This window comes from Panthera uncia (assembly GCF_023721935.1).
Source record: "Panthera uncia isolate 11264 chromosome B3 unlocalized genomic scaffold, Puncia_PCG_1.0 HiC_scaffold_1, whole genome shotgun sequence".
Classification (NCBI taxonomy): domain Eukaryota; kingdom Metazoa; phylum Chordata; class Mammalia; order Carnivora; family Felidae; genus Panthera; species Panthera uncia.
Window position 1 is genome coordinate 52,661,296 of NW_026057582.1, and position 12,461 is coordinate 52,673,756.

General features: G+C 38.8%; 1 protein-coding gene across 2 annotated transcripts in view; it reads right to left on the minus strand.

Annotated features, from left to right (window-relative positions):
* Positions 1 to 12,461, minus strand: part of PRPF39 (pre-mRNA processing factor 39) — a 38,909-nt gene extending 26,448 nt beyond the window's left edge. Inside the window, exon 1 of one of the 2 annotated variants that reach the window (XM_049612849.1) lies at positions 12,303 to 12,461. The gene's annotated coding sequence lies outside the window, so the exon portion shown is untranslated. The other variant, XM_049612850.1, reaches the window with a different exon arrangement.

Genomic DNA, 12,461 nt, shown 5'->3' on the forward strand with positions numbered 1-12,461 from the left:
AGTGATTCATCACTTACCTGTAACATCCAGCGCTCATCAGCTCATCCAGCACTTAATACCCATCACCCATTTTAGCCCATCCCCCACCCACCACCCCTCCCACAACCCTGTCTTTGTTCTCTGTATTTAAGAGTCTCTTATGGTTTGCCTCCCTCTCTCCACCCTCCCCCAACTTACCCTATGTGCATCTGTTTTCTTTCTTAAGTTCTACATATGAGTGCAGTCATATGGTATTTGTTTTTCTCTGACTTATTTTGCATAACATAATATACTCTAGCTCCATCCATGTCGTTGCAAATGGCAAGATTTCATTATTTTTGACGGCTGAGTAATATTCCATTATACACATGTACATATGTATGTATGTTTACACACACACACACACACACACACACCCACTCTTTAACCATTCATCAGTCAATGGACATTTGGGCTCTTTCCATAATTTGGCTGTTGTTGATAATGCTGCTAAAAACATCGGGGTTCATGTGCCCCTTCGGATCTGTATTTTTGTATCTTTTGGATAAATACCTCATGGTGCAATTGCTGGGTCACAGGGTGGTTTTATTCAACAAGGCTACTAAGATCACTCCATGAAGAAAGGGCAGTATCTTTAACATGTGGTGCTGGGAAAACTGGATATTCACATGCAAAATAATGGAATTGGATCATTACTTTATACCATATACAAAAATTAACTCAAAATGGATTAAAAACCTGAATGTAAAACCTAGAAATATAAAACTTCTAAAATAAAACGTATGGGAATCTTCATTACATTGAATTTGGCAATGATTTCTTGGAAATGACACCAAAAACAAAGAGAACAAAAGTAAAAACAGACAAATAGGCTACAGCAAACTTTACAACTTTTGTGGATCAAAGAACACAATCAACAGAGTGAAATGGCAACCTACAGAAATAGGAGGAAATATTTGCAAATCTTATATCCAATTGGGGTTAATATCCAGGATATGTAAAGAACTACAACTCAGTAACAGCAGCAAAAAAAAAAAATAACTTGATTTAAAAATGGGCAAAGGACAGGGCACCTGGGTGGCTCAGTCGGTTGAGCACCTGACTACAGCTCAGGTCATGATCGCAGTTCGTGAGTTCGAGCCCCACATCAGGCTCTGTGCTGACAGCTTGGAGCCTGCTTCGGAGTCTGTATCTCCCTCTCTCTCTCTCTGCCCCTCCCCTCCTTGGTGTGTGTATGTCTGTCTGTCTGTCTCTCTCTCTCTCAAAAATAAACATTAAAAAAAATTTTCTAAGAAAAAAAAAGGGCAAAGGACTTCAATAGACATTTCTCCACAGATGATGTGCAAATGGCCAGGAAGCATAAGAAAAGATGCTCAATATCACAAATCATCAGAAAAATGCAAAACAAAATCACAATGAGGTATTACCTCACATCTGTTATGATAACTACTATCAAAAAAACAGAGGGGTGCCTGGGTGGCTCAGTCGGTTAGGTGTCCAACTCTTCATTTTGGCTCAGGTCATGATCTCATGGGGTGTGGGATTCTCTCTCTCTCTCTCCCTCTCTCTCTGCCCCTCCTGCACACTCTCACTCTCAAACTAAATAAATAAACTTAAAAAAAAAACAGAAAATAACAAGTGTTGGTAAAGATGAGGAGAAACTGGAATCCTCATACACTGTTAGTGGAATTGTAAAATGATGCAACTGCTATAAAAAATAGTATGGAGTTTCCTGAGAAAAGTAATAACAAAACTACTATATATGACCTAAGAATCCCACTTGGTATATATCCAACTAAAAGCAGGGACCCAAAGAGCTATATGCACATCCATGTTCATTAGCAGCACTATATGCAACAGCCAAAAGAAGGAAGCAAACCAAATGTCCATTGACAGATAAATAATATGTGGTAGATACAATGAAATATTATTCAGCCTTTAAAATGGAGGAAATCCTTTCATATTCTATATGGATGAACCTTGAGGACATTATGCTAAGTGAAGTAAGCCAGTCACAAACCAAATTCATAGAAACAGAAAGTAGAATGCAGTTACCAGGGAATGGAGTGAGGGAGAAAGGGGAGTTGTTTAATGAGTGTAGTTTCAGATTAAGATGAAAAGTTCTAGTAATTTGCTTATAACCATGTGAATATATTTAACACTACTTAACTATACACTTAAGAATAGTTAAGGTAAATTTTATGTTATGTGGTTTTTATCACAATTTTAAATAAAAGGTAAGACAACAGTTTAATTATAACTAAATTAGGAAATACAAAGTACAAAAGACTAGTAGGAATTAGAATTTCCAGATCTTTCTTTCATCATAAGAAGATATAAAATGGTAAATATCAGAATAAACAGAGTAGGGGGAGTAAGTCCTACTTCTCTCCCTTAATATAAGCATGTGATCCTAGGTCATTCTTACTTTCCTCACTTCTAAAACACTTTATACTACTTGCACAGGGCTGTTAAGATCAGATGAGATAAAAGCATGTGGAGGTCTATAAATTCACATAAATGAAAAGTATCACGGCAAACAAGTTCCTTAGAAAGTTTTATCTAAACCTAAGATGTTATACTTTAAAATAACAAAGGAGGGGCACCTGGATGGCTCAGCCGGTTAAGCATCCTAACCTTCCTTCCTAACCTCCGACTTCAGCTCAGGTCATGATCTCACGGTTTGTGAATTTCAAGCCCCGAGTTGGACTCTGTGCTGACAGCTCAAAGCCTGGAGCCCACTTTGGATTGTCTCCCTTTCTCTCTGCTCCTCCCCTGCTCACTCTCTGTCTGACTCTCCTTCAAAAATAAACATACAAAAAATTTTTCTTAAATAACAGAAAAGAAAAAAGAACTTCACAATGCACTTAAATTTTTTTGCATAAGTATTAGGAGGGAAAGAGCTGTTGATTTTGACTTCATTAAAACTAGTAGTCAACATAGAGTTTATCTGGAGATCTATCTTATTTCTTGATTTTTCAATTTTAGACATTTTTTACCATCTTACAGAAGATTAGGGTTTAACTATTGTACCAAACATACCTCCACAATTTCCCTCTCATATGCTCTAATTTCTATCAGTTTGGAGTTAAATCAACATTCAGGTTTACATTAGCATGCCTCTGTAAACATTTTTTTCAAGCTACCTTATATACTATAATTACATTTCCTTGCTTCTACCTTTTTAAATCTTTCCTTATTATTTTCAAGTTTGGCTGTCTTTGAAAAATGACTCCAAACTCCTGTAGAGGCCTTATAAAAGTCCTTCAAAAAAAAAAAATGACATTTGGGATGCCCGGCTGGCTCAGTTGGTAGAGCATACGACTCTTGATCTCAGGGTCATGAGTCTGATTGAGCCCCATGTGTGGCACAGTTTACTTAAAAAACAAAACAAAACAAAACAAAACAAAACACCTGATACTTATAGTATCAAGTCCATTTTCCCTTCAGGAGACATCCTTTCCAAAACTATCTAATCTGCAGCAATCTAGAATAGCTTGTCTGGTCTAGGTTTTGTCTGTTCATTTTGATCCAAGGAATTCCTTTCACTTATTTCTCATTTATAACAGCCTTTTTCTTTCTTGACTTATTCCCTCTTTTAGAGAATTATTTCTATAACTTTCTCAAAAAGGGTATGTGGTGTAAAAAAATTAAGACTTTTCAATTCTAAAATTCTCACAATTGAATGATAGATTGTCTAAATATAAAATTCTAGAATGAAAATAATTGTTTCTTAAAGAGTTTTGAAGGGGGGTGCTTGGCTGGCTCAGTCAGAAGAGGCAACTCTTGATGTTGGGGTCGTGAGTTTGAGCCCCATGCTGGGCATAAAGATTAGACAGATAGATAGATAGATAGATAGATAGATAGATAAGGGGGCGCCTGTCTGGGTGGCACAGTTGGTTGAGCATCCGACTTTGGCTCAGGTCATGATCTCAGTTTGTGAGTCTGAGCCTTGCATCAGGTTCTGCGCTGACAGCTCAGAGCCTGGAACCTGCTTTGGATTCCGTGTCTCAGTCTCTCTCTGCCCCTCTCCTGATCACATTCTCTCTCTCTCCCTCCCTCCCTCCTCCCACCTCAAAAATAAACATTAAAAAAAAGGAGTTTTGAAGGAATCTTTCCATTGTTTCCTAGCATAGTGTACTCCTATTGAGAAAATTCCTCTATATGAGACCTGGTTTTTTCTCCAAGGCAGTGTTTAACATCTCTCTTCATCCCAGGTGTTCCGAAATTCCAGAATGATATGTGCCTCAAGGTGACTCTTTTCTACTTATTCTGCTGGCATTTATTTCGGAGGCCTACTTTAATCTAGATATTTACATCATTCAATTCTTATGTTCCACATGTATCATTTCAGTGATATTTTCTCCACTTGGTTTTATCTTTTATCTTTTTTTTGAACTCACATTACTCAGGTGTTAGACCTCCTGGACTGATTCTCTACTTACCTTTTCCTTCATTTACCTCATCCCCATCCCCATTCTCCTCAGATCACTTTTACTAGATTTTTATTTTAATTCCCTTTTTTAATTCTCTGAATAATCTATTTTGTAGTTTCCTATTCTTGTTTCACTAGTGCAGTATCTCCTGCTCTCTCTCTCTATGTCACTTTTAAATTTTCTTCTGTTCTCAGCACTATCTCTTCTGAGTGTCTTTTGAATATTTGCTTTGTTCTCCCAAGTGGAGTGGTCTTCAAACTGCTGTTGAAGGAGTGTGAGGCATCACAAAAAATCAGAAGCTAGATACAAGTTTGGAAACTGGTGAGGCTCCACACAGGATGGCATTCTATTGAGGGGGAGCTCACTAAATGTCAGTGCTTTACATCACTTCCCTTGTGTTAAGTTTTCCCAAAGAAGAATGTTTCAACTTAAAAATCTATAAAGAAGGCAACACGCATTCTGGGAGCAAAGAAAATAAACAGGGCTAGTGATGTCACCATTCAGTATGTAAGCTTTCATTCATTTCCCATTTGCATCAAGACCCTTTACCCTTGCCCCACCTCCCACCACCTGTGTCAACACTTCTCTGGTTCCACCCTCTTCAAATAATTAGCATTCAGTTTTTTTGCTGTCTATACTACATGGAGAAGGAAAATCTATGGTCTAACCTACTCCAGACTTTCAGCCAACCCTCGAATTTTTAGCTCCATTCAGCACTCTCATCTTCAGAGGCGCTTGGTACCCGGAATTCCTGAGCCTCTCTGGAATTTTGTGGGAGGATCCATCTTACTTTTTTTTATTAACTTCCCTTTGTGCAAGTACAGAACTAAATGCAGAAAAATGAAAACCTAAGCTCATCAGTTAAATCCTGTCCATCTGTTTCTTCCAAGATGTTAATTCTCATGCTGATTTGCTCTTCTGTTCTTTGTCCTTTAGGGTTTACACAATTTTATTTCTTTTTTTATGTTATTTTTTTATTTTACTGAAATTAGGTGTACAAATTATGCTGAATCCCTTCCATTTAGGACTTTTAAAAAATTTCTAACCAGTATCACTTCCCTGTGTAATAATATTCATTCAAAATTTAGTAAGCAACATCTGTGTGTCAGATACTACTGTTCTAGTACTGGAAATTTAACTGAACAAAACAAAGTCCTTACAAGGAGCTGACATCTTAGTTGAATAATACAGACATCTCTTTAAAAAAAAAAAAAGTAAGTTTACAGTATGTACATGGCATTAAGTACTAAGAACAAAACAAAGGAGAAGATGAGGTAGTAGGAAAGTCAATTATACAGATATGCAACGCAAGAAAATTCCAGGCAGCAGAAAGAGCCACGTTCTGAGACAAGTGTTTATTTAGCATGTTCAGAGAAGACCGCTAAGCAAGAAGGACCCTATGTCCATATTTGCTTAAATATCCCTCAATCTGGTTTGAGTCCTTCCTAATACTTACTAAGTATGTCACAGTGAATCTCATGTAAATACTTATTTTTGAATACCTATTTCTTTGGGATTATATTCTAAAATTTCAATATGCCAACATATAGCATAAACCTTAAAATTAAGCATATTTTAACCTAACACTAACACTTGTAGAATTTTCTCTTAAAGAAATAATGATAAATCCTGTAAGTTTTAGACTAACAAAGTCAATAAAAGAGATACCTAAAAATAAGTGACATTTCTATAGTTAGAAATAATTTAACCATCTGTTAGTACACTATGCAGTCCAGCCCATATCACTCCAATAAAAATACTAATTTCTCATAGTGAGCTATTTGCCACAACCAGTGGTCAGTCTTTATCCTATTAGATCTCCATTAATCCTCCATTTCCTTCTTAAAATTCTTTACACCTCCAAGAAATATATTATGATACCAACCTCCCAACCCCCTCACCTCATTTATAATCTTGCCTCTTTTCCCCTCTCAAAGTATTTGTTTTATAGCACTCCTATAATGGCTGAAATCCATCATTACTGGTCCTCCTCCTTGCCTTGGTCATAACTGATTAAGTATCTCTGCTCCTACCAAAGGTCATACCCTGAACAACTCATGATCTGATCATTTCTCCCACCCATCTTCTCAAGAATGTTGCTTCTTAAATTATCTTTACTCTTCATCAGTTTCTCTCAGTGTACTAAATCTATTCCACTAGCATTCAACATGTGTAAATGTTTTTCTTCTTTTATATAATAATTTATAACATATATACTACAATGTAGCTTAACTTAAAAACAAGCAAAGGGTAGGGGCACCTGGGTGTGTTTCAGTCTGTGGGACATCTGACTCTTGCTTTCAGCTTAGGTCATTATGTCATGGTTCCTGAGATCGAGCCCCATGTCAGGCTCTGTGACTGTTTGGATATTCTCTCTCTCTCTCTCCCTCTCTCTCTGCCTCTCCTTCTCAAAATAATTAAATAAACCTAAAAAAAAAAAAAAAAAAAAAAAAAAAAGCAAAGGGTAATCAAGCATAAGCTATGTTAAAATTTGGATTTTATTCTAAGGACAAAGTCAACTAAGTTGTCTAAGCTTGTTATCTCTACTTCTGTAACCTCCATTCACTTGGTAATTTGGTTTCCTTACCACTCTGAAATTTGCCAAGGTCACAATCTTCTTGTGTATAAATCCATTTGAATGCTTCCTAATTCATCTTTCTGATCTACTCTTGTTTTTTTTTTTGTTTTGTTTTTCTCTGATTCACTCTTCACAGCATCCAACAGGAATGAGGACTTTCTACTTGAAAGGTTCTCTTTCCTTGCCTTTTCTGACATATCGCATTTACCTAGCTTTCCTCCTACCTTCTTGGATTGCTCCCTTACCATTTGGAAGAAATTTTTTCTTCTCACAGTCTATCAGAATTGGTAGCACCCGGGGCGCCTGAGTGCTCAGTCGGTTAAGCGTCCAACATCGGTTAAGCATCCAACATTGGCTCAGGTCATGATCTCACAGTTCGTGAGTTCGAGCCCCACATCGGGCTCCGTGCTGACAGCTCAGAGCCTGGAGCCTGCTTCGGATCCTGTGTCTCTCTCTGTCCGCCCCTCCACTGCTTGCACTCTGTCTCTCACATTGTCTCAAAAATAAATAAACATTTAAAAAAATAAAAAAAATAAAAAAAAAAGAATTGGTAGCTCCCAAGATGTTGTCCTCAGCTCTTTTTCTCAACCAACACTCTCCTTGGGCTGATAATGTTCTCTCCCATCTGATATATTTTCTCACTTGGCTTCCAAGTCACATCATCTCTTCTTCCTACCTCACTATCTATCACTCTCTCACCTGAGTGCCAGTCTCCTGAGGCAAATTGGGTATTCCTCTTCTATGTGATTTTTTTTTTTTTTTTTTTTTTTTTTTTTGAGAGAGAGACAGAGTGCAAGCAGGGGAGGGGCAGAGAGAGAGGGAGACACAGAATCCGAAGCAGGCTCCAGGCTCCAAGCTGTCTGCCCACAGCTCAATGCGGGGCTCACAGTCACGAAACACGAGATCATGACCTTAGCCAAAGTCGGACACTCGACCGACTGAGCCACCCAGGCACCCCTCTATGTGATCTTTTAGAGTGCCCCGGGACTCAATCCTTGGTCATCTACTCCTACCTCCATTAACTCCCCAATCTCACATGGTTTTAAATACTAATTATGTGCCAACTCCCAAATTCCCATCCAGTCATTTCAAATTATAAAATGTCCTTAAAAGAACTTCTGATCTCTCCCCCAAAACCTGCTCTATCCATTTCCTTCTCCATCTGACAGAAAATCCCTCCTTTCAGTTGCTCAGGCCAAAAATCTCGGGGACTCGTCCTTGCTTGACTCTTCTTTCCCTCACACCCAACCAATTTTTTACGGAATCTTTTATATTCAGCATCACACTTCTTATAATTTTCATTCAAACCACTCATCTCTCATCTACAATACTATGACAGTCTTCCATAACCTTCTACAGGTCTCCCGCTTCTTCCCTTTTGCTGCATTCCATCAGCTCCCAATCCCCAGTCCATTCTCAATACAGCAGATAGTACTCTTTTTAAAACATAAATAAGACCATGTCACTCCACTGCTCTCACAGAGTAAAAGTCACTGCCCTTGCAATGACTCACTGTCCTTTTGACCTCATCTTCTCCTACCCTTGGCCTCACTCAGCCCCAGTCAAAATGACATCTTGTTTTCTCTGAAACAGACCACATCCTCCAGCCTTAGAGCCTTTTAGGTGGCTGTTTCCTCTACCAGCATTATCTTCTCCCAGATACTCATATGGATAACTTCCTTAGGTCACTTTCTCAATAAGACCTACCTGGACAACCCTATTTAAAATTGTAACTTGCTCCCATCCCCAGCACACATGATTCCCTTTACCTTCCTCAATCTTTTTTTTTAATATTTATTTATTTTTGAGACAGTGCAAGCAGGAGGGGGGGGACAGAGGATCTGAAGTACTCTCTGCATTGACAGGCTGACAGCAGAGAGCCTGATATGGGGCTTGAACTCACAAACCACAAGATCGTGACCTGAACCTACCGAGCTGCCCAGGTGCCCCTATTTTTTTTTCTTTTATTCATAGTATTACACTATAACATGGTAAATAATTTACTTATTTGGTATACCCTAACATAAGAATTAACCATCCCCTTCTTTTTACTCACAGTAGTATTGCTATAGTTTAAGTAATCATTATCTCCCTCAATAGACCAACATTTTTCAAACTGTAGACTGCTTCAGACCAGCTTGTTATTTTTTGCAAATGAAAAATAAAATAGAAAAAAATTTTAGGGGTACCTGGGTGGCTCAGTTGGTTAAGCGTCTGACTTCGGCTCAGGTCATGATCTCGCAGTTTGTGAGTTCGGGCCCCACATCAGGATCTGTGCTGACAGCTCAGAGACTGGAGCCTGCTTCGGATTCTGTGTCTCCCTCTCTCAGCAGGCTCCAGTCTCTGAGCTATCAGCACAAAGCCCGACACAGGGCTAGAACTCACGAACCAAACCGTGAGATCATGACCTGAGCTAAAGTTGGATGCTTAACCAACTGAGCCACCCAGGCACCCCAAAGTTTGTTTATTTAAGCAATCACTACACCCAACATGGGGCTCAAACTCACAACCCGGAGATCAAGAGTTGCATGCTTTACTCACTGAACTAGCCAGGTGCTCCTATTTTATCTCCCCTCTTAAGTAATGTTTATCAAACTTTAGACCGCTTCAAATCAGCTTTTCAAATCAGCTTCTCATGAATCAGCTTCTCGTTTGTTTTTTAATAGAAAAATATAGAATTGAAAACAAAGTATCAGAGTTCAGGCACATATTGAGGGCCTATTGTCTAAACACAGAATGCAACTACTGTTTTTTGGGATTCACTATTACATGTACAAATTATTACAGGTCTCAGTCACAAAAAATTGAAAAACACTGCTACACTAAGGCTACGGATAAATTAATATTACTGTAATGTTAAATTCAGCAGAACAGAGATCTTGGTTTTGTTCAGTACTGAGTTCCTAGAACCTAAAACAGTGTCTGGTATGTAACAGCACATTAAATGTCTGTTGAAAAAGTGAGTGACATAACTTTTCAAACATACGAATCCTACAGTATTCCTCCTCATTGCCATTTACAAAGCCCAATATATTTTTCATGTCTGAGCCTTGGCTCACCCTGTTTTCTGAGCCTAACAAAACTTTCCTCCTTTTCTCAACTCACCAAACCAATCAATGCCTTTTTACTACATTGCACTTTCTTACAAAATCTTATTAGATAGACCTAAAGTTCATAAGCACGAAAGAAAACATGATAAATTATAAACTGACAGTGTAGTACATTAAATAAATACAGTTCTTTATCATACATTGAACTTTTAGTTCAGTTATAACATACATTAAACATTTCACTAACAATTCAGCATGCCATCTTAAAATTTAAAAGGTCTTTTTGGCGGATCACTTAACCCATACTTAACTAAGAATGGGAAGTCTAATTTAATATCTTCTCTTTTAACTCTATAGGCACTCAAGATCATACTGTTTATTATTCTTTTCATAAACAGAGCAACACACAAAAAAAATCTAAGGACTAAAAAGTCAGTAGTTTGCGTACTGCAAATCAACTAGCTTTACAATCAGATACTCTGTTCCTCAAACACAGATAAGCCAATTTGAAAACAAATGCTGTTAAGAAAAGAGACTAACCACTGGTTTTGGCAACGACTTTCAGAGGCTAAACAGAATTTTCACAGATAGACCTTTTTTAAGTTTCCACATATTAAACACTTAGTATGTTCCAAAAACTCAACTTTATATACACATATTTACATAAATGTCTGCGTCATCTTCAGGTCTTTGAAAAAAAAAATCACCATTTGACTGGAACTACTACTACTTCCTATCTCCTTTGACTATTTTTCCGCATACACAGAAAATCCTATGTTCTATGTGGAATTACTTACTAACATACCACAGAAGGTTCTGTTCTATTTATTTAGTTTTTAAGATTTTATTTTTAAGTAATCTCCACACCCAACATGGAGCTCGAACTCGTAACCCTGACATCAATAGTCCCATGCTCTACTGACTGAGCCAGCCAGGTATCCCTGTTCTTTATCATTAAAACACGGGCGTGTGCACACACACACACACACTTTTATCATTTGATTTATAAAATTCTTTTTCTTACTCAACTATAGGTAAGCAAGTAAAAATATTACCAAATACTCTGACACTAAAAAAAAAAAAAAAAAAAAAATTCTGCTTTTCAATTCTCATGTCAAATATCTCATACCATCTACTAATTAGCCATCTTTGGTCAACACCTAATTATTCCAGAGTTCAGAGTCTAAGAACTGTATTCTTTAGAAGTCCTTTAGTTCACTTTATCCCTACCAGAAGCTGAACAGTGGAAAGTTCCAACTTTTGCAACTCTAGAATGAGGTTATAAATGGGAGGAAGGAGGGGGGGTACCTGACAGTTGTTTGTTTTTTTTCAATCCACTTAAGCTCCCAGAGAGACAAAACACTTAAGTTCCAACACGAGCTTCATACAAAACACTTAAGTTCCAACACGAGCTTCATGCTTCCCTGTAAGCTTCAACCTTTCCAGCTGTAAAAAAGTTTAAAGTATTTCTGAACAGATTGGATCAGTTGCCAAATAACAAGAAGTCCTTAAAGAGAAGTCAACATGAACACCAAACTAAAAAATAGGCATAAAATAATATGGTATTATAATATCATCGATAAAAAGAGCAGTACTACTTACTAAATTTCAAAGCGAGAAAAACACACTGTTGGTCTCTGCCTACAAAAGGTAAACATTATTTTTAAATAGATTTCTTTAAGAGATCCTATTAAGATCTTCAATGGCTGCTTTTCCTGCTTCTATCCTGTGCCGCCAAAACCTCTGGCCGGTATTTGAGGTGCTGTGACTCAGGGTCCTAAAAGTGTGACTAGTGTAGTCAGAACACGCAGCGCGCGCCCCTACAAGGCGCCTACAAGCTTTAATTAACAGAATTTGAATTCTCCCAATTCTCTAGCGGCTACTACTGAGTCCCTTCCATTCCCGGTTGTCCCGGCACACTGGTTTGCATCTCTTGAGGAAGCAAGGGCTTCAGACTCACCCCCAAAACGCTTCCTATATCAAGGTGGAGGCCCACATTTCCCCGCGCTCCGTAAGCACTCGTCAGAGAAGCGTTTGGTCTAACTAAGAAAAGAAACCTTCCACTGCTCCACCCAACAGGTGGGAAGGAGAAAGGAATGGACAGCTGGGAGCCGAGGCCAGGCCAAGCCTGGCCTCAAACACGGCGGGAGAGGGAGGCCGCAACCCCAGTGCGGCCTGAAACAAGGCAGGCCCCTTCCAGTCCCTCGAATCACCAACCCCACCCCCCAGGCCAATTCCAAGACGCCCGCCCCAGCTGACCTGATGACGGATGCCACTCAAGGCCATGAGCCGCAGTCTGGGCCAACCGAGCCGAGGATGGCACTTCCACCGTCTCCGTCCCACAGCCACCGCGGCAGCCGCCACCAACACCAAAGCCGCCTCGTCGAGAGCGCGGCGCGCATGCGTCGGTGTCCCAAG